At 39.4% G+C, this 24,372-nt stretch overlaps 1 long non-coding RNA gene across 1 annotated transcript; it reads left to right on the forward strand.

Annotated features, from left to right (window-relative positions):
• Nucleotides 1-10,111: 10,111 nt before the first annotated feature.
• On the forward strand, nt 10,112-23,608 carry LOC117752405. The gene is made up of 3 exons (XR_004612075.1): nt 10,112-10,179; nt 11,019-11,133; nt 23,275-23,608. It is a non-coding gene; the product is annotated as an uncharacterized LOC117752405 (long non-coding RNA).
• The last annotated feature ends 764 nt before the right edge of the window (nt 23,609-24,372 follow it).

Below are 24,372 nucleotides of genomic sequence, written 5' to 3' on the forward strand. Positions count from 1 at the left end.
GTTCATTTGTGCCACTTTTGATGTGCAAAATTGACGGCCGATTAAATGTGACATGGTTTGGGGAATAAATGATAAGAATGAAAAAACACAGGGAAAGAAAGATGGAATCTACATCAACCAATGGTGATCTGGTCCTTTCATTTAATAAGAAGACAAAATACCTGGGCTCACCCACTGTTGATGAAGAGAGGAGAACTTGGTGAGTTTCACTGCTTGGTTCAGGAGCTTAAACTCTAGCATGTACTTCAGAATGTCTGTCAGACAGTTTGAAGAACTACTGCAACAGCTGAACAAGATAATAGTTTTTTATTTATTCATCGGATGAAGGTCCCGTTTGTTTATGAACAGTCCCAGCTCTGTACATTTTTTCTAACAGGAGTTGGGTCGGTGTTGCTTGATCCTAACTTCAATTAGGCTTCATCATATCCTTTTAAAGCCAAAAAGAAAATACTAAAGACAAATATATTACATGAATTGACAAATTAACTTCATATCAGGCTGGATAGAGGGGGAAGTTGTTCTTACTACTGCTTCAAAATGTGATGTTGTAAACAACATGCATTCTGATTGGTTAGATGTGTGTGTCAAAGCAAGCCCTTGGAAAAACTGACCTTGGTCCGACTAGATAAAAGCAACAACAGAGTTCTGTTCTGTTGCTCATGTAAACGTTTGCGCTGACTGGATACAGGTAAAAAAAAAACTGTGAAAGAACTTGTGTAGCTTTTCAAATAATCTTGACAACATGGTAACCACAGCACTGCTGCTGCAGAAATACTTTCCTTAAAAGAGACGTTATTCAGATATTTACAGGCTTTACAATGCAAAGGTAGATTCAAAGTGTGAGAGTGCAGCGATAGCAGCAACCATTTTGCTCTATATGAATATATATGTGGGACAAAGGGCAGCAATACCCTTACTCAGCTCCACAAACATCTGTAAACATGGTTACACCTGACAACATACACATTTTTGTTCATCCTGCTGGAATAGATTTGTCAGATAAATAGTTAATGTAATGCCATGGTCATAGGTTCAATCCCCAATAATCTCTACAAGAGAGTCATCAATTGCCGGCTATGGCAAAATGGAATTCAGCATCATCTTTACTGTTGCCACAGAATGATATTACATGGCCGCTCCCTGTAACTTCTTGCATCACGATCACCTTGGGCCAAATGTATGGTCCTAAATGAAGGTACACAATTGGGCAGTTGGGAAGTGCTTCTGCATTTCTATCTATTAATCGACTTAGTTTTTTCTTTCTACAAACTGAAAACATCTTTTCTCAGGATGTGTCCTTTGGTTTTGGACAACAAACTTTCCTATAACTGTCGGTGTACAGCCTACAGCACAGAGTTACATACAGTCTTTAAGTACCATCTGTTATATACAGTATAAAGTTTGTTTTTCCTGAAAGTTGAGTGGGAGTGGAGTCTCTGCACCGCAGCTTCTCCTTCACATCTTCACATCTTTCCTTGACCTTGTGACGTTTTCCATTGAGTTCAAGGAATAGCGGTTAAGAAGGGAGATTATTTCAACTTTCCGACCGCAGCCGACATCTCTGTTTCCGCTGCATTGATTGATTGTGCTGCTTTCAGTAAAAACACACACAACAACACACCCACGCACACACAATGTTCTCATGCATGAATCTGGCAACACTAAGTGTTAAATGCTCTTCACACACTGATATAAATGTGCTACATGTGTGATATACACATGTGTATGTAACATATGGCTGTTTGTGTATCAGAATTTGATCAGAGGAAACAGAGCCTAATGAAAACAAAACATGATCCACCAGGTCCCAAACAAACAGGGCAATTAACCAATTAAGTCCCCGCATTATCTCACCTAGACACGTTAATGAACTTGTTGAGCAGAGGGAGTCAAAGCAATAACATGCTGATGGGATTACACTGAATATTAGGAAGACCAGAAGAGGCGGAGGCTGGATTTGAACAAATGTGTGCACCAAACGAAGGAGAGTGAGAGTGATCACGCTAATCATCCGAGTGTTTGTAGGAGAGAGATGTGGATATGATAAGCTAATTTAGTTTCTTTTGTTTTGTTTTTAATCAGATCAAATAGTATCAGTAGCTTATACAGTATATGAGGGAATGCACTTAGAGATGCATGTAATGGAACATCATTGTCTCCTGACTACCCACCAACACTGATGATATTTGTGGTGAATTATAGCTATTCTCTTAGTCTGAGCTAAGCTGAGCTGGAAGTGGGATCATGAAGAAGCTTCGCTGGCTAACTTTCCTGTCTTCATGCAACAATGAAACAAACTCCGACATGGTATACATGAGTGCATGAATTTTCTAATATCCAGGATTGCACCTGACTTGTACTGCACTGTCACTGCACAATTAGTGTCTCTCCATCGGCAAAGTTTGTATTATTTGCCACTGGGACAAACTGGTAAATGCTGTCATTTAAATGAATAAGAAGGTGGCCTCAATAATTACGTAATTCACCCACTTTTGTAGAACTTGAATTATATGTATATATATTAAAACTTAAATTGAAAATAATTGATTTTTAAACAAGAATTTTGTTTTATTGGGTGTTCTCCAAATGTCACAATTTCTGTACAGGAAGCAGCATTTCCTGCAGTTTCAATTCATAATCTTTATTGTCTTTAATTAGGTGTTGAATTGTGACGAATGGTGCGTGAAGACATGTGGTAAAAGTAAAGCACACACACATTTGATTTTCTCCTCCTCTGCACTCTTTGAAAATGACAGGACACCAGATAACCTGCATGACACTGAGGTCATTCGTCTTCCTGACAAACACCCACCCACCCACCCACCCACACACACACACACACACACACACACACACACACACACACACACACACACACACACACACGGGATGTCATATTTCACATAAAAACCGCACAGTTAATCTCAGATTTTAACAAAGTGTGAAATTGTGAGGTTAGAATAAATGAAGATGATCAGATATGATAATGGTATCACTGAAGTCATCAAAGTAATGGTGGGCAGACACGTTCAATAACGCCTGAACACCAGTCTTTTATCAGATTGTAAATTTTTATGACTCATTAGCTTGATGGACAACAATGTACACGGACATTGTGTGTACCTGTGTGTGTCTGTGTGTGTTTGCATCACTGTAATGTTTATATAGGTCATTCAGCTGGTCAGGATCCTAATCACCAAGGCCATTAGAGGACCAGCAGACCTCAGAGAGCTCCAGTGGTTGGATGTATTAATATGTCTGAATAGTTTTAATGGTTCTGAAAGCCTGCCACTCATTTAAGAATCTGCTCTGAAATATTGACTCAAAAAGACATTAGACATTTAATGTTGCCCTAAGTGCTTATGCTACAGGTAAAAAACATTAGTTAAGATATACTGTATTTGTGTGTTATGAGCAATGTGACACAAAAAGAATAATACAGTTAAAATAAGGCACTGTAGGTTGTATTGATCCACAGATAAAGATAGTTGTCCAGTTTTCTTCTCATACTATAAATTAATAAATTAATTAGAAATAACACAGAGTGAGATGTTTCTATAGAAGCAAATAATTCACCAGGTGTAAAGTAAGTGTGTCATGACCCAGAGCTCTGTTTCCTGTTTTATTTATGTATCTATTATAAATTTCACTTGTGTGTGTTCTTTCACTCTATTTCCTGTCTTCGTCCTGTTTCCCGTCTGTGTGATCGTCTGCACCTGTTCCTACTTACCTGTGCTCCATCATCCCCGCCTCCCTTGTGTATATAAGTCGCTGTGCTTCCCTTCGTCTTTGTCAGTTCATTGTCAGCTCTTTTTCCTCATGTTATAGTAATTTTTTAGAATTCGATGTTTGGACCCTACTTTTATTCATTTGAATAAAAGATATTTTAATTTTTCACCTTGTCTTGGCTCCTGCATTCGGGTCTACCTGCATCACATCATCATCAAAATATGTATTTTGTATGTGAGTTCATCTTGGCTCACGGTGGTTTTCATGGACACTTATTATAAGACAGAGGCTATCATTTACTACTACCACTACTATTACTAACAATAATAATAATAATAATAATAATAATAATAATAAGTTATAAGTTAAGAAAAATATATGTATTCAATGTCGACAGTGTGTAAGGGGGAACATTTAAAATGGAGGATATGTAGATGTAGAAGTGAAAGATTTTGTGTATCAAGGATACATAATGAACCTTCAATTGTTTCAGTGGGATAAATTGAGCTCATCTAGCTTTCTGCAGATTGTCAAAGTTTACTACAGAAAGGAATCCTGTGCAGGATAAACAACAGTTCAGGTGTAAACAGCTTCATTGTTGGAGTTAATGAAGAGACGCCAGCTGAAACAGTAGGTGCTCACTTCACATGAGGGAGGTAGTTGAATCACTGCCCAGCCCCGAGAGAGAGAGAGAGAGAGAGAGAGAGAGAGAGAGAGAGAGAGAGAGAGAGAAATATGTAAAGTCAAGTCAAAATTGTATCCTTACCCGAACCACAACCTTAATCCTAATCCAAGCAAAAAAGGAAACAGAAGAGAATAAAAAGCATTGAAAAGACATTTCTCAGAAAGTGGCATGTTATTCAAAACACAATCCAATGTGATCAAATTATCAGTGGAAATCGAAATACTATGTAAACCCTAAGCAGTGTCCCACAAAGTGGTCCAATCAAAAGCACCCTAAAGAGCAGAAAGACTCACTATCCAAAATACAAGATGAATCATCTGAGATAAATGGTACTTCATACTTGGACCGCAAAGAGAGTGAACAATAACACAACAGAGCACTTTATTAGGAACACTTTTACATCTGTTTATTCATGAAAACATCCCGTGCAGTCCAGAAATCTTACAGATACAGGTCGCACTGACTTTTCTGTTTTAAATCAATAAACCTACAACCTAAATATAACAGTGTGCTCATTTACAAGGTGCCCACACATGCAGAGTTTCACTAAATTCTCACATCAAGGATGAGAATGATGAATATAAATGTGATCTTTGTCACATTAACAGGATTATTGGTGGCAGACAGGCTGGTTTCAGTATTTTATACAGCTGAGCCACGCAGGAGTCATTAGAAGACAGTCGATATCACACATGCATATTTTTTCACATATGGTGAGGTTTACATGCTATGAGTGCCAGACGTTTGACTGAACCCATATTTTTATTGGGGTCATTATTAGTTAAAAAACACCGACAACAACACAAGACATAAGGCTGATGTGAAGCATTAATTACTACTGCAGTGGTTAATGATTATTTTGATAGACGGCAACTTATTGTTGAGAGAACCTCCAAATATGATTAATGTACTAACAGACTAATGGTTTAACTCACACACACACACACACACACACACACACACACACACACACACACACACACACACACACACACACACACACACACACACACACACACACACACACACACCTACCACTCATGTCTCAATATGACTTCTTGTAGTAAATTAAATAGCGATTAGCTGAGGTCATTTGTTAGTCTGTTTGACACCTGACCAGCTCCTGGGAGGTGCTGGAAGATGAATGGAGTGCTCCACAAGTATGAAGTCAACAGGTGAAGATTAACTGGCTTTAATGATGCTATTTGCTTAATGTCTGCCATTTTCTTTCTGTCTCTGCCTGTCGTTGATTCTTTTCTCTAGAAACAAGATAAACTGTGATTAAAGGTGTTTCAAACAGAGAGCGTTTGTCTGAGATAGTTTCTCTATCAAAAGGCTATTCATGCCACTAGATTATACATATGGAAAGTTCAAAAATAAACAGTTATTATATATATATATATTTTATTTAAATCTAACGTGATTGGTCGACTCTCGACGCCGTCTCAGGTAGGTCCGACGTCACTGAGTTACGGCAAAGATAATCTGGTAATTTCTTTTCAAAAACACCCCAACAAGAAAGAAAGAGGAAAAAGGAGCTTCGTCCGGACCAACCCAATTTACAGATTGAGCAGCAAGTGATGAGGACGGTCTCACACCCGGGCCTCTCCCGCTCTTGTTATTAGAAACAGTTGATGTGGTGTAAGCAATATCTTTTATTGCTTCCCCTGTTTGCTGTTTTGCGAGCCCTAAAACTTTTCTCTGAAAAATGCAAACGGCATGAAAGTTACCACAGTCACAATGAGGCTACATTTTAGATGAAGGCTACAGGACTGTCATATATATATATATTGTATTATCTCACGTGTGACAAATATATTTTTGTAATTGGTTTGATTTCGGTCAGTATTTTTGAATATTGTTCCTGAACTATGTGAAGTTTTGGATATTTTTTTTTTATGTAATTTGTTTGCATGGATCTGTGTTAAATGACAAGATATCATTAACTTACAAATATTTAAGGGGCCTTTTAATGTGCTTGTTATTTAACACTTTTGTCATGTTGTTTTCAGAATCAGGATCAGAATACATTCATTTGTAAAATGGACACAGTACACAGAATTTTCTTGTCGTTGGTTGTTGGATCCCGAGTTGAAATTTCTTCCAGTTGATGCATTTAGAGACTCTTCATCCAGTATGACAGGGAACAGCACAGGAGCACAGCATTTCCAACTATTACGCTATTTACAACTGCATTAAAATACATTTTGTGTGATCTGATTGTTATCAGGTAAAGCTTGTCCACATGAAAGTCGAAAGTTTCAATGTGACCACACTGAATACAAGTTTAAACTGTCTGATCTCAGTTAGATCTCAATGTGGACAATGTGTGTCTGAAAGCAACTTAAGTGTGGATGGTTGTCCTCTATTTGTCTATTTGGCGGCCTAAACATACAAAATGTGCTTGTCTCAACCAAATACAAATGAGCTTTGTGACAGAGTGACAGTGGGCTACGTTGATGACTTACTATACATCTCGATAACTTATTACTTATCACTGAGTCTCAATACTGAGCCAACTGCAAAAAACAACAGCACATTAAGTGTAAAGAAACATATGGAATATTAGTGTAAAACACCTGGTGGCTTAAGACATGGCTGTATTCTTATTCTTGTTCTCAGTTACTGAATTCAAACGACCAATGTGTGTTTTAAGCTAAATTAACTTGGAATTTAGTGTATTAAACCTAAGACACAAATTCAAGCGCATAAAGCTTTTAAGTTAAATTAACTCAAGTTTTCATTCTACATTACTTACAAAGTTTAGAGCAACCTTTATTCTCAAATGTTTTAAGTATACTCTACTTATTTAGGCTAACAGTGTAACTCCGCTCTGCCTCTGCTTGTCTTCTTGTCATGTCTTTCCTTCCCCCCCTCCCTCTCATTCTGCTGAACAAAGTGTGAGAAAAGATGCAAATAACACAACTGTGAAACAACACACACCCATGTTTGTACTTCTATCTGAGTGAGGACACTCATTGACATAATGCTTCCCCTTGCCCATTACCCTAACCTTAACCATCCAAACTAAATGCCTAACTCTTACCCTAACCCTAACCTAAATGTAATTCTAACCCTAACCCTAAAAACAAGTCTTAACCCTAAAACAGCCCATTGAAAAGGGGAGGACTGGTCAATATGTCCTCACTTTCGAAAAAGGTCCTCACTCTGTAGGGTCTAATGGTCCTCACAAAGATATAATTACAGGAACCCACACACACTTACTATCTACATTCACAGATTCATGTGTGCAACAGACACATTATTGCTGTTTCTCCATCATATTCTAATGAAGCTGGTATGAGGGAGCGTTTTTTTTACTCTTTATTGCAGTTACAAGACATTAGCATTAATGTTTTCTGATGATGGCACAGAAGTCAAATGTCAATGGTGGAGCCGGGCTCAGTCTAATGACGGAGGCAGGGGATCGCTTTAATGAGCGGAAACCAATTAACTCTGACCTGCTGATCTTTGGCCGCTCCCATGTGATCCTCCAGACATGCTGTGGATGATAAATGGTTCCACGTGATTCATTCTTAAAATGTGAGTGTCCGAAAGATTTCCTGGGTGTTTGTAAATATCAAAATTCATCTAATTTAGTTTCATAAAATGTAAAAAATGTTTGTGATGACTTGATATTACCCAGATGCATCTAAACAAATGCATTTTGGGATGATTATGTATTCCACCCACCTTATGAATTGATTGTCAACTAGCATGCAAGCCAGGAACATACTGCCAGCCACTCACAGCAGCTCAGCAAGCTAAATGGCTTGAGCTACCCAACCAGACAATCCAGCAACCTTTTACAATTCATTCAAGACCATTCATCTTTTCATGACTCTGGATGAGCAGGGTCATATCAGAGTGCAAGACTAAAAGAGCTGTTTGCTTTCTCCAGCTCTCAGTCCTCAAAAGGTCAGGATGTCGAGACAGATGCTGTTGGTCAATAGCTCAAATTCACATCAGAGTTGAATTTAATCTCATTGATTCAAGTAGATTTAACTCCACTTCTCCACAAGGTCAGTCTTTTGCTTCAGGATGATTTGTAATAACTGCATTCTACATGCCTGAGAAAGAATACAAGTTTTGTGCCTCACCATGTTTCTCCAATAGTTGTTGACAGTATTTCATACAAATATACAGTAACATTGATCAGGGCACATATTTATCAGACTTCCACAGCTAGAGGAAGTATGAATGCATGAATGTGTGTGTGATTGGGTGAAAGGCAAAACTACTGAGTGGTCATCAAGATCAGAGAAGCGCTACATGAATAAAGAGCATTTACCATTTGTCCACACCAACATGCTGTCACAAGCCTGGTTAAATGGGGAGGTGAGGTTGAGATGGTTTGAGCATATGTGGGGGAGGGATGGTGGGTTTATTGGGAGAAGGATGCTGAGGGTGGATGTGCCAGGCAAGAGGACAAGAGGCAGGCCAGAGAGGAAGATGTGATGGCAGAAGACATGCAGGAAGAGATCGAATGTGAATCCAGTAGAACACCTTTTGTGATGTGGTAGAACAGGAGATCGGCAGCATGAACGTGCAGACGACAAATCTACAGACATTATGTGACAAAGTCATGAATTTCAACAGGAAGTTTCCAACATCTGGTGGAATCAATGACAATGTTTGAAAGCAAGGAGGAAGAAGGAGAGGAGCCACTAGGCGGGGGTGTGGACATTTCCGCACCAGGATTAAAACCTTTTGTATACGATCTATGGATTAAACTCATGACAACACCAGTGTTACTGATTACACCGGACATTTTACAAGAAAAGTGTGTGTTAGGGAGCAGCTTCACTCTTCTCCAGGGATAAGGCTTATTGACTCTGCTGTAGCTTTTTATAACTGCAATGTCAGACTTAGTATAGATAAATTGTATTTTACTAAGATTACAAAGACAGCTGATACACAAATATGAACCAAACATGTTTTATATCCATAAAAACAGACGGTGGGGCCAGTGGACAAGTTCTGTAATTGACTGACTACTGCAGCAATCCAAGGAACTATTGAGTTAACTAATTTAAATCAATCCAATTCAAAAATGTTGTCTCGACATGGTTGGTTTTCAAACACATCATCGTGTGTATTTATTCGTATAAGTAAGACACAGACTTTAGTTATGCCCTCAGCAGATTAATAACAAAGACAATCTTACACAATGGGATCTTTCTCTACATTTCTGTTGCGATGCACAGCATGCCCTCGCCCACCCAGAGCACACACACACACACACACACACACACACACACACACACACACACACACACACACACACACACACACACACACACACAATGTGTCACAATTTCTAAATCATTGAAACTTAATATCACACTGCCTTTGTTTCAGACCCACTTAACCAATATTTGTTGTTGCTTCTTTTGAAGAAAACACAGCATGCCTGTGTGAACACATATGCGTACGCAATCCCGCAAACATACACTGCTGCATCCCACACACTACTATCTCCTCATGTAACCAATCCTGCTGTCTTTACAAAGCTGACTCTTTTCCACACATGCAAAGATGAGAGATGAGGACGGGTATGATTGTCCTCCGGTTCAGAATCAGGCAGTAATACGGTCAGAACTGACACCAACTGTTGAATTGACCTGGTCAGACAAAGTGAGGCGGATCAGGCAGGAAGCAGCCTGGAGGAAAAGAGCTGTCTGTCTGTGTGGAGCTAAGTCTGGTCCTTAAGAAATCAGGAAGCAGGGAGGTAGGCCCCACCAGCAGCCATCCAGCACCACACAGTGAGTAGCTCCAGCAGCTCAACACACACTCGTTCTGCTTCGTCTAAACCTGAGCCTTTACCTGTACTTCATACACACCTTCCTGCACTACAATGAACCACAGACCAACTCAGGTGATGTTTTTTGCTGCAAAATGTTTTATTTTTCTTTGTTTGTTCATCTTTGAATTTCCGTCCATATTACTCTGGCGCTTCTGCTGCTCCAGATTTCATGATGTTAAGCAGCGAGTAGATTTCAGGACAGATGGAAATACTCACTTGGCCACAGTGAGTGGCTCATTTCATGGAGTGCATTACAGAGGCAGCAGAAAGAGGGGACTTTTCTCTTTTTCCTAAATAATATTCACACATATCCCGACGTGGGTTTCAAGTTTTGTAGCATTTCAATGTTTTATTTTAGGGAACATTTTTCAAAGTCAGAGTAATAAGATCAGTGTAATTTGAATGCATGAGCATGTGTGTAGTAGTTTGCTTTTTCACCTACTCCTGCTGAAAATGTTTCTGTTGGTTGTTCCATATTTTTGAGTCTTAAGAGAAAAAACACTATAAGAGAGAAGGAAGGAAAAAAACAATGAGGTCATTAATGGACTGGTAAAAACATGTTGTAAAAAATATGAAACACAATCATTTACATTATCATTTACACATTGTCAGCCCCACCACTCTGTGTTAGTGTGTGTGTGTGTGTGCGTGTGTTTGTGTCAGTCACCCCGATTTACATCGTTTATTCCATCAGCAGCATAATTCCAGCAAAACGATATTATGAAATAATAATCAGATTATGGTAATTCTCCTCTTCTCTGTCATTTGCCCTTTTTTCTTAGATTCTTTGATGGTCAGCTTCAATAGAGGAAAGAGCCACCTACACCAAATCACCAAGAAAAACAGGAACCTCCCACGGCCACAGGAGAAGAAAGAGAATCTGCCGGCCTAACAGGCAGCCGTCTCCCACATGGTCAGCCCCACCACTCTTTGTGTGTGTGTGTGTGTGTGTGTGTGTGTGTGTGTGTGTGTGTGTGTGTGTGTGTGTGTGTGTGTGTGTGTGTGTGTGTGTGTGTGTGTGTGTCGGGGTGTCCTGGCAGAGTGGGATGACAGGGGGAATCTGAGGATGTGGGTGGACAGTGACAGGCCCTGAGAACACAAGAAGGTAGAGAGACAATGAGAGGGAATGAAAAGGGGAGAGAGAGTTTGTGTTACAATGCAACGCACCCTCAGCACTTATTTTTCCGTTCTTCAGATATGACTTCTGAAAAAAATCTATTGAGAAGATTTAAAATAACCCTTTTATATGGTTTATTTTGGAAACACATTCAAATACGGTCCCACTTTAATGATTCAATTGGATATTAAAGAAAAATGCAGTGTTTATTTGTTTATTAGAAAATGGTCATGTTTCATAGAAAATGGTACTGTAATTTGTCAGCAAGCATACAGTTTATCAACTCTTACAATAGCACATTTTTGCCAAGGGAAAATATCTAAGATTTTTATTAGAATAAAAAGAAATCTGAAAATCAACATCTGCTTGTACACTGCTAAAAGTATGCATGCAAATCACTGCTTCTCTCTAAAAAAACGTACGAGTGCGTACTTATACCTATCGGTAATGTGTCTGAACAGTGACTCTGTTTTCACTGTAATTAGTTCCTAACAGTGGTGATCCTTCACTGTGGGGGCCCCATAGAGGCAGAGAAGCCCAGCGGAGAACTTTGCTTGATCAAACGTACACACACACACACACACACACACACACACACACACACACACACACACACACACACGGGAAAAAAAAGTTTGATTAATATTAACTTATTAATTACAAATCTGGATTCCTTTTTATTATTATTAATAATAATAACAATAATATAAACTATATTTGTATAGCACCTTTTATACAAGAAATGCAGCTCAAACTGCTTTACACACAATATAGATAAAGATAAAAACATGTTTATAAAAATAAAAACATGTTAAAATGACATTTAAAAGAAACATTTAAAAGAAACAAAATGAAAAACAAATCAAATTTAATTTAAAACAGAAAAGAAACAAAGTGATACAAATAATGGAATGATATAGCAATTGTTCGTGCAAGCTGAAAAATATCCATTCCCCAATGCTCAATGCTTTGTTCATTTTATTTGTCTAGTTAAATATTTATATAATTTATCATTATATTCAATCTTTTAAATATTTATTTTTGAATTACTCAACTAATCACTTCAATATGAATTATATGCAAATACAATCACAACATGAAGTATAAAAGACAAAAGTGACTTGATAATGTATTGGTGATTTTTTTGTATGTAATTTTTGTGTGTTATTTGTGCAGCTCCTGATAAAATATTGATTATTTTAGATCCAGCCATGTTTTACATTTTAAAACATCATTAGCTGCTGATAATACTGCTGTTGCCACACAGAAAATATGTATCTGCAAAATCTCCATTTGGAAGGAATGGAGCACCAGATTTTGCAGGAACACAACAATGTGAATGTGATTGTATATCTGTGCTGCTTCATTGTGGTTAGGAAACCGGAATAATAAGCCATAAAGGGAAAGTTGGATTGAACTTTGATTGTTCAGTTTCATGTGGACAATTGTGAATTTATTTCCCCAAGTTCCTCATTAAATAAAAAGCAAAATTACATTTGATTTTCTTCAGCCCAGTAAGTTTATCACCCCCTAGCAGCAGATAGAAGAAAGATAAAACAGCAAACATATCAAACTAAACAGAGTCATGGAACCGCAGAACGGGGCCAAATGAGGTTCCAAACTATATTTGCTGTTTAACGCAGAAACAGTGGAACACTGAGGGATTATGTAATTCAGCACAGTGAAGACAACAGCAGATAGATGTTGATTGATCCTGTGATGAGGGAGCTGGAGGGCCCGGGGCCCCCACTGCCAACAGCCCCGGCTGATTTTGGAGTCGCTGCTGAAATAAAAGACTTGTAATTGAGCGGCTGCCGTGGCGTGGGCGCACCAAGTGTTCGGCCAAAGCAAAAGCAAACCCCAAGGGCCTCGTCAGCGAACCCCTCCTTCCTTTCACTTTCCCTCCCCCTTCCCTCTTGTTTTTCTTCTTTTTATTGTTTTTCTCTTTCTCTCCCTTATGTGTCCCTATGTTTCATTGTTTTCCTTTCATTTCTTCTTTTCTCTGTATGTTTATCTGCTTGCTTGCTCTCCTTTTAGCACATACTTGTTTTCTGCCCTTTCGCTCCTCCACTCATTCTGTTTTTTTTCCCATATTCTTCTCTTTATTCTCTCTGTCTTTCTCTCTTCCTTTTTCTTCCACTTCCTTTTTTTTCTAACCCTCCTCACAATGATTGCTTCTACATCCCACTTCTTTTCTCCCTCCCTTTTCTGCGCCCCGTCTCACTCTTTGCTCCTCCATGTGGCTTTTCTATGTTTGTATTTCTATCTTTCTTTCATTCCATTTTTCCGTTTCTCCCTGCTTGTTTGCATTTTTCAATTCAATTTAACTAAATTTTATTAGTATAGCGCCAAACCATAATATACATTATCTTAAGGAAGTTTACATAGAGGGTCAAGACCTTAAATCTACCCTCAGATTTTCCTCATCCTTATTCCTCCTTCCTTTTCCTTGTCCTTTCTTTTCTCCCTCCTCCTCCTCCCTTCTCTCTTCCTTCCTTTTTTCTCAACTCCTCTCTTTCTCGTCTCCATCCTCCCTACACCCCATCTTCCCTCTCTTCATGCCTCTTCTTTTATCTGACAGGGCTTTCTCTCCTCTCTCACTCCTCTGCCACAGTGTGCAAACATTTTTGTGTCCGTGGGCGAGACAAGAGAAAAACAGGCCACATTATCTGAGGACGTCCCCACAGCCAAACCATTTCCTCATTTGAGTTTGTGGAGGTGGACGAGAAACATTCCTGAAAATGCGAAACATTCAAATGAGGCTTGTCGGCGTCGGGGCTTTTTAAACGCTTTCAGTGTTCTGCAGAAACTTAGAGCTTTTGTGGCGGCTGAGCTGTTGTCAATGGGCTGCTCTCACTAGACTGTGCACACTCATGGTGGTGCATGCTGTTGTCAGTGACCTACTGTCTATATGCATATCACTCTGCTCCTGCAGCTGGTGAACGTATACTTACACACCACAATATAATGTATATTAATATATCATAATATATTGCAGGTTATATAATGTAATAATAGAAATATTATCTAGTGACTCAAACTTGTATTAAATGTAGTGCAGTAGAAAGTACAGCATATTCATCTACAGAACGTTACCTCAAAAGTGTACTATTGGAGTATCTGAGCACTATTTTTTACACGTTGAGCTCTGATTCTTAAAAAGCAATTTGGATAATCCCTTTGTGCTTTCAACCATATCACATGGTTTCATCAGCAATTCTCAGTTGCCTGTAGATATTCAAATTTGTCGTTATTTTGAGTCGGCTGCTGATGAAGATTGTGGGACGTGGTTAAAGTGTTACGACAAGCACATTTTGCAATTGGTTAAATTACTGTTTCTAAGATCAAGAAGGAAATTTCAAATAATCTGCATCTATAGTTCTGAGCAAACCCCATCAGCAGAGTGGAATTTGGAAAAGCACCAGACCCACATAAGGTGAACTTTCAGTGAAGATTCAGGGGCTGAATCAGCCGGCAGCAGCACTGACGGAGCAGCAGCAGGTGGCAAAGGGAGGGAAATCTTTGCAGCTTAAATAGACCGCCAAGTTGGGAGGGTGTTTCTAATAGAGGACTGTGGAGCATGAGTGTTTGGAAGCGTCGCTCCATTTGGTGAACTTATTAGTGTGGTGGCAGCTTGTGAATGGTGCAGCGGGTTAGGGTTGGACAGGTTTTATATGTACGAATATAATAAAATCTTTACTTAAAAAAAAAAAGTATAATTGCCTCAGAAAATTGGATAGGTGAGTATCCCTTGTACGTTTGAAGGTCTTCTGTACAATTTTGGGTTTCCAACTACCAGTAGATGTTAGTAGGTGTTAGGGGCCACCAGTGGATGTTAGGGACATAACTTCAGTTGTGCACCTCAGCGTCATCAAGTGTTTTGACCTTCTGATCAATGATACAGGCCGAACTTGAGGGTACGCTGAGGCTTAAGGTAAATCTGACTGGCTGCTGGGTATTATGGCAGTACTATGAAAGCCATGTGGCTGCTCAGTAGATCAGACATCATTACCTCTTTAGCCTTTTTAAACTAAACTCTGTAGCATTTTAGAACATAGGACAAGATGGAGAATATCCCTTGTATGTTCTACCGCACTAATTAATGCCTATCCCCAGTTTATGTGAGCCGATGTTAGTGACCACCAGCCACAGACACACACAGCCATGATCTCCAGGTTAAGTAACTATAGGGCAGTGTGTGTAAAATAGGAGGACAACAAAGCGTTAATTCCATGTCAACGCTCATCTCCACAATCCGTCAGTGGCACGGGATGATCTACGGCTAGTGACAAGGGACACAATAAATATGGCCCGTAAAATGGGGGACGGCCTCATTAGTCACAGCCTTCATTATGGCATGACAGCACGTGTGTGTGTGTGTGTATGTCGATGTGCTAATGTGCCATCCTTTAATCACTCCATATGCACAACTGCTCTGTATGTATGTATGTATGTACAAGTGTGCGCGTCAATATGTGCATGTGTGTGTCTCATCATTATTTGCACTCAGGCACTGGTAGAATGTTTAAAAGGGGGTTTCCATCGACACTGGGCTATCAGTGGGGCCTTCGTTGTTCTGTCAACATCTGTCACATTAATGACTGTGTGTGTTTAATGTCTCTGTCAAGCTCTCCTGTCACTTATTCAGACGGTGATTATACATTAGGCAGGAGGGACGTCTCACCTCTCACTGCCTCTGTGTGCAATGTGTGAGTGGCATGCTGTCCAGGCCTCCTCTGCTTGAAGGGCTGTGTTTGAAAAACAGTGGTGCAAATGATGCTGGTGCTGGAGGTTCAGTAACACAGTGACTACTTGTGGATCTGGTTGGTGAGCTGCTGCAGCTGAGGAACTGACCACGAACATGACTGCTACTTTGGAACATAGCACCAGTCACAGTAACCACAACTTAGTACTCATCTACTGCTAAGTTGCATTGTCAGCAGACATATTTTAACATAAGAATGTTCAACATAAGAATGATTCAGTTTGATGTAACAATATGGCTCAGCGGCTGCAGCACGGGTAGAAGAGGAAAACTCCCAAGTGCAGTCGGTTTTGGTCGAGGGAGATTTTTACTGCAAACAGAGAGACACGTGGAAGCTCAGTGTTTTGAGCCTTATACTTTTCATTCACCTCCTGTGTAGCACACGAGTTTCATGGCGTTGACCTACACATCAACGGGGAAGGAGAGGACAGGCCCAACAAGTGAACCTAGCAGTGCATCGGCGATGGCTGCATTTCCACAGTGGAACAGTGCAGTGCAGTGTGATGTCAGATCAGTCAGACCACAGCAGCACTGTAGTGTGGAGCAGAGGTGGATGGTGACGGGGATGATGACTGTACTCTTACAGCTATGACACTTTACTCTGGAACTTTACAGGGGCGGCTACATGTTTGAATTAGCAGGGTGGGAGGCTCAGTTGTCTGAATGCACCGATCAGCCACCACATTAAACTTAAGAACTGGTTTTAACATATTGTTTTATTCATGTTTATTATAAATTAGATTTACTAAGTTAAACATTGGCTTTCTGGTTAGGGACAACATGTCTATCTACTGCTAAATAAAGCCACATTCTCAGATAATTCATCTGAAAGGAAATATTCATATAAATGGAGTTTTATCTTTTAAAATAAGTAATTACTCTCAGTAATCGCCCTCCTTTTCATACTGACTGTGGAAAGAGCCCTTCTTTAGTGTGTCCCACATAAAACAAAATCCACAGCCCTGGTTTTAGAGAAAGTCCTTTATTTTTGATAGAGATAGTGAAGGGGAGACAGGAGAAAGGGTGAGAGGGGAAAAACCCACAATAAATGGTGCAACTGGCCACGATTGATCCAGGGGCCTGCTGCTCAAGGCGGATGTGCCTCATTCACGACTGTTGGCGGCTGATCTCTGTCATGAGAACAAAATTCATAGAAACACTACCTCTTTAGTAAGTTGTCTACAAAGTAAAAGCACAACATTGTTTGTTGCTGTATTGCTTAATGTTTGAATTATAGAACTTTTGTTTTTTTAAGTTGTGAACTTGGGGCTGAAGATTGTGGCGATTGTTTGAAAAAGAAATCATTTAATGCATGTTTGGAACTGGCTCTGCACTAGTTTCTTTAAAGTATAGTTACATGACCATCAGACAGTTTCTCATTTACATGTCAATCTTGTTACTCATTATGAACTCAGCACTACTGTGCAGAACAGTAACAGTTACAGTAGGATTGTGTCACCGTTTCACCCTGAGACCCAGTTTACCCCCCTTCCTCATCCAGACCATCTAAGACAAGGCATGTCTCTGTATAACAGAGCTTTCCTACTCCGCAGCTTTTTTCTTTTATCGTCTCCCTGCTCGCTCTCTTTTCTTTTCTTCTCCTCTATCTTGGACCCATATCAGAGTGTTTCTACTCACTTTCATGTTTCACGCAGCAGCCGATGAAAGCTATCAGTCTGTGATGCAACAAAGCGAACAGTCATGGTGGCCGTGGAGCTGCTTTAAAGAAAGAATTATGGATTTAAGAGCAGTGACTTTCCGAATTAGGGGTAATGATCTTCCACCTCGCCAAAAAATGGGATTAGTGTGTGTTAGTGTGTGTTCCGGTGGCCACTCGTATGCCGGTTAGAGAGACTGTCCTCTTGAAGTGTCTTTGACCAGGACGTTGAAGGGCCTCCTGCTAACTTTAAAGAAACTCTGGATCAAAGCTGGATGTCTCAAGTTCAACATGTGCTGCATGTGGCTTTGAATTTTTTTGCCACAGGTCTGTCCAGACTAGTTTGAAATAAAAAAGAAAGGAAAAATGTGAAATTCATACATCTTCACACACAGCGTATTGCATGCATTTTCCAAAAGTTGAACAATTTCATGTATTATTGTGGATAAAAACATTTTTAAATTACATGTCATCACAGCCCAGGCTGACTGAGATAAAGGGCGACAAATCGGAGCACAGAGCGCGCTTGTGCACACAACTGCAAACATGGCCAAGCAAAAAAGGAACGATGATACGGTTGCTGTTCATGTTACTATGTTTGCTGACTGACGTATGGTTTGTGGAGCTACAGCAGCAACATCCCTGGTTTGTTAAATGTTCAACTGATTCAACCAAATTTGTGGTGTTTTCATTGTTGCATTGTGCTCTATTGGCTTTGAGTCTCATAAATTGAACTATATGATGCACACTGTAGTCAAGCATCTAAAATACAACAACACATACATCTGAGTGTAAAATAGCTTTTTTTCCAACCCGCCTCTGACGTGAGTTTGTGAAATATGACGTTAGACTGTAAAATTAGCCGATCTTGATACAGGATACAGTATCACTATGTTGTACCAGAAGAAGGTCCCTAGCATGTGACATCACACAGTTGGTCAATGTCTCACGGCCAAATCACGGCAAGAATTCATGACAGTAATCTATAGCTGAACCTAGCTTAATGTATAAATTAATATCAATCACATGTGTTAGTTATGGAGGTGGAGTTAAGATGTGGTTAGTAGAAAGATGGAAGGAGGAGGAGACAGATACCGAGTTCTGAAAAACTACCACGACATCTACTGATGAACTATATCTTGACAATCTCATAACAGTGCAGTTAATCTGGCAACAACAAGACCTCAGGAACGCTTCTGGCATGAAACTGCACCCTGCTAGTGTTCATCAAGGAATACTGCTGAAATGTAATTCCCCTAAAAAAAAGTGTTCAAAGTCAACAGGTCACTACGTGGTTATCAGTGAACTTTAGAGGTGTTGGCTGGTGTGTTTCAGAGTCAGTCTACCTTTTTCAGACTGAATCAAGTCTCATGTGAAGCTCATCTAACCACATCCTGACCTTCTGTTTGACACACAGACATTAGACTGATGTCAATCTTCCCAACTCACACTCAGAAAATAAAAGTGAATTACTTTTCTCTCCTGCTTTAACTTTTTCTTAAGCTTTACCACACATTTTCTATACGTGTTTGTTTCAGAATACCAAAATTCTCCACAAGAATGTAAACGCTTCATTTGATCTCATTTTACATTCACAAATGGCTGTAGTTTCATACATTGTATTCAGCCTTGACTCTATATGAGTTGAAAGCTGTGGATGCAAAGTCATGGAAATTTTGAAATGAGAATCTGTGTGGGCTTCCCTGACAATTCATCTCTAAAAATACAGCCTTTTACTTAATAAATCCTCTGAAAGGATACATGTGCTTTGGCAAATGTGAGTCAAGAGAAGGTTTTATTGTTTCACTTGGGATTAATGTTGGCTTTCACTGTATAACACTGAATTAATTTTTTGGTTAAGGGTTGTTTTTTCTGTTGTTGCTTTGTGACACAGCCAGTATTGACATGACACAAAGCATGAAAGTTGGGTGGGAGTGAAGTGGGTGAGGTATTATTCCACAAAATACACAGAAGAAAATGGTTGAGGTTGGGCCAACAGCCTGGAACATGGGCATGGGGTTAATTGAGGTGAGACAATAATCTGAACATCCCAAATAAAAACTTATAGTGGAGAATATTTAAGAATTTCTGGTTGAATATCTTAATAATATACTTTATTTGTATATATACAATAATATTAAATAAAAACATACAGTAAAAAGAGTATATAACCCAAACAAATTGCAATTATTTAATGGATCAGGCTTTTATCTAAGTGTAACTTCTTGTAGTGATGAAGACGCCCTGGAAAATTCAACTACCATTACATCACATACAATGATAAAAAGATTCAGCTCCACCTGACGCAGTGTTTCACAGAAGTCATCAAGGAATGAAAATAGGCCTCAGTGCTGTGCTCTTGAATGTAGATATAGTAGATATAGCTACGGTTGTGTTATGTTTTGAAGACAGTATGAGAACTTGTAAAGGTTGGGAGGTGGATGAGTTTGAGTGATAAAAACAATTGATGGAATATGGGATGAAAAATGATCCAAAGGTTAATCACTGAACTCTGTTGTCAGTTTTGAGAAAAAGACAAGCTTTAATTATATCTGAATGTTACTGTTATTAAGACCAAGGAGCTATTGACTGAGAAAAGAGAGATGCAACACCCCTAATTCTCATAAATGGACAACAGATTTAAGTTGTTTCCTCTCATAAACATCTGGAGGTTCATGCTGTTGTTTAACTGAAGAGACCAAATAAAGACTCCATCCACGCTTCTCAGGGCACTAGACAGCTTGGTGTGCAAGAGTTTTGCTGTTGTATGTTTGGATTACAGCTCTACAACCGGTGTTAGACACAGGATTAACTCTTTGATTGGTTCTGGTTCTATAACAGTTTGACTCCTGATTCATGGCACAGTTTTGTTACGGAAGACCCAGGTGGACTTTTTAAACCTGTTCCAAATCTGTCTGAATGTCACGTTCAGTGTGGTTTGTTAGATCATCTAAAAAGTGTGTTTTTTGGAATGATAATGAACAAGTACCGAATGCAGATACTAAAGGTTCAGTGTGTAGCATTTAGTGTGGGGAAATTGCAAGAAAACCCCTCACCTCACCCTCCCCTTCCAAAAATGAAAGAGAACCTGTGGTAACCTTCAGTTGTCATAAAAACTCAAAAGGTGTTTAGTTTGTCCAGTTTGTGCTACTGTAAAAAACATGGCGGCCTCCGTAGAGAGGACCCGCTCCTGATGTAAATATAAAGTCTTTAGATACAAAAGGCCCATTCGAGGGTAAAGAGAACAATTTAGATAATATTGATAATAACACACTAGTGAAAACATCACTAGGATTATTTTATATGAAATTTCTGCCAATAGTTCCCTTTCACCTAAATCTAACATACTGGACCTTTAACTACTGTAACAACTAATGAATGGTATGAAGCTATTCTTTCTTATCCCTTTTGCATAAAACATCAGTTTAAGGTTTTATACATGTTGTTGCAACTATTTGTTACACGTTGTTTATTTGTTAATTTGATGTTTAAGTGAATTGCTTCTCATACTGTTGAAATGTATCAAATACATCTGCTTCACACTGTTCACTTATTATTAAAAGTGAAAATATTGAAACATCAACAAGGACAGCAGAAAGTCTACACACCTCCCGCCGCAGACTAAAGACACATCTCTTCTGACTACACCTTGGTTAAGAAGATGATGGTCTCATAGCCATCGTCAACCCTGGTGTATATATAAAAAAAAAAAAAAAAAGTTTAGTTGCACTTACATGTAGCACTTGTGGTTTGGCTTTTTTGAAGCAAATTGTACTTACTTGATTCTTGTTGTTCTGGATTTGTACCCTAATGGTTGAATGCACTTGTTGTAAGTCGCTTTGGATAAAAGCGGCAGGAAAAAAATGATCTAATCATATAGTAATTATTAAAAGCATGACCAAAGTATTTAGCTTTAGAGCTGGCTGTAACTAACGTGACTCAATACAAAGATGAAAAATTATGATTATAAAATTGTATATCTGTGTGCACAATGTTAGAAGTAAGCCTAGGTTTATGCTAGTGGCCCTCTGGTGGCTTGGGCGCAATAAGACACTCCAATGCTTATGTTTGAGGGTGACGTTCATCTATGTGCATTAGTTAAAAAACATTTCTGCCTTAAATAAAGAAATGTATTCAAAGGCCATAAAATGTCACTCATGATTAATAGATTTCGTGAAGCCACTGATAAACACTTGAAGTCAAATGTCATGTCAGATGCTGAGGCTGTTTGGTGGAGCTGTAGGTCTGAGGTTCGATATGACCTTAGATAGCTGGAAGTGAAAGTTCTGAAATCATTCTTTCAGCACTCCATACATGGGCATTGAAAAAAGACCAGATCATTTTGTTTGTCAATGATCCGTCACTTGAAGATGGGTCAGGTTTAAATTCAGACTAAAGCTTTCTCACTTTGACTGTTGCACACTCATTGTCTCTCCACCCCACTCACACATATAAACACACCCCAGTTGCTTTGCTCCCACACAAACAAAAGTACGTGGGCTACAGAATCAAACGGTATCCAGAGTGGGCTGTGTCTCGTTGTTGGTGACAATGTAGCAGACAAGGAAACAGTTTTTCATTCTCTCATATGAAGTGGTATGACCTGAGTGGGAAATATCAAAAGTGAACTACAAGTATCACTTAAATTTCCAGTTTGAGAGTCAGCCACTCCATTTCAACTTGCAGGATTACATTTTTTTTAATCGACTTGAATGCAGCATAGATTCTGTGCTGTAGGGATGACCAGTCACAGTGTAAACCCATCTCCTAATGATGAGCTTATTATACTGTGATGGTAACATTCAATATTTGTGTTTTCATGACACTTCCAACACGCGGCAGATGCAAAAATGAAAAAAAATGAAAATAAAACAAATATGTAAGGATGAAAAAGCGGTGACATACGCTGAAAATGTCAAGAGAGTCGATGTGGTGTAAACAAAATCATGTGATCTCCGCAGCAGAATGATTACGTTACACCCTGCCTCTGTGTGCTGCCCCGCCCCTCACCTGAATCCTGCAGGGAATCTGTCTGAACAGAGAAGCCCCTGCTGCGTTGTGCTTGTGTGAAAGACAACTGTGGAGAAAGTCCAGACCCATTTCACCGGAGATACTCGGCTGGCTTTAGAAACAACTCACCAACTCTCTCAAAACTCAAAATATCCTCCTGTGATCAGCAGATAAAAAATGGGAGAGATTGTTATATGAGGTTTAAATTTGGAAGAACTAAAGACATTTATTCAATCTAATGTGTTAGGGTCACTGCTGTTTATTGTTAACTGACTATTGACAAAGGCACAGTACTAGTGTATTGTAAGAATATCAGTGCCATCAGTCAGTCATGATCAACAACAGTACAGTGAGCATATTTTATGGTGAGTACAGGGATTTCCCCTGAGGTGCTCGGTTGTTTTCTGTCAAATGTAAGCAATGATAGAACCTAATCACATCAGCCTCTGATGACTCTTCAAAAAAGTGTCGTTGTCTCGTTTCTGCATGGCTCTCTGGGCTGAAGGGGTGTCAGTGCCAGTCAGCCACTCCGCAACTTTGCTCCACTGTGACCCCATGTACAACATCTGGTTCAAAAGGAGGAAGGGAGAAAAGGGACTTAAGCAGTCTGCAAATTGCCCTGACCCTAAGGCCACCCATCACCTGCAGGATGAGAGGGAGCACCGGCTGCAAGCCACATCTTATCTTCCAACATCAGATTCAAGATTCAAGATTCAAGAGTTCTTTGTCATGTGCACAGCAATTAAATTTAGCAGTCGCTGGCAATGTAATGCTTGGGTCACAGGCTCTTTTCTAGCAATGCTCAAAATATTACACCAGCAAAAAATATATAGAATAAAAATAAATTTCAACGTTTAGCATCAATGTAACAAACTATGTGTTCTCCATGTGTCTACAGGGAGGTTAAGGGTTTGGCAGAGCTAGAAAAGAACTTGTTCATGACCAGAGGTTCTTCACATGAAAAGTGACAGTAATAGAAATGTAACCAATGAAAAAGAGACGTTTGGGGAGAGATGCGGACTCTGTCTTCAGGAGCGTCTATGTGGATCAGGGACTTTTCAATGTGGTCGGAGAGTTCATTGTAGAAACCACATCTGAGGGTGCCAGGCCAAGCCTACTGGTATATAGGTCAAAGTGGCAGGTGGGGGTGTTTCTGTCTTTAACTGTATCTGAGATAAAAGGGTTCATGTTGTTAATGTGGTTGTTCTGATCTTTCTGGATTTTTTGTTATTTGCCATACCTTCAAACAATGTGCTTGTTCTATTGCAGGCCCTTCATAGGCCCACTGGTTGTTGGGATGGGGGGGGATCTCCCTCTCTCTCTCACACACACCAACAGCTATTGACAGCTGTTATTGACTAGTGTGTTATAGTGTGTCATATTCATGTGACAGATGTGAGTGTGAACGTGACTCTATTTAACAAGTTGTTTCATTATTCACTTATGTCTCAAAAGGCTGGAGAATCAGACCTGACCTTCACTCTCATGGTTTTTTATTAAATGTACTAGTAGCAATAGAAATGTATGAAACACAAGCTGTTGAGACAGTGATGGTGACGTAAGCTGTAGCTCCACACAGTGAAACAGCACCAGTACTTGTTCT

The sequence above is a fragment of the Hippoglossus hippoglossus genome, chromosome 19 (assembly GCF_009819705.1).
Source record: "Hippoglossus hippoglossus isolate fHipHip1 chromosome 19, fHipHip1.pri, whole genome shotgun sequence".
Taxonomy (NCBI): Eukaryota; Metazoa; Chordata; class Actinopteri; order Pleuronectiformes; family Pleuronectidae; genus Hippoglossus; species Hippoglossus hippoglossus.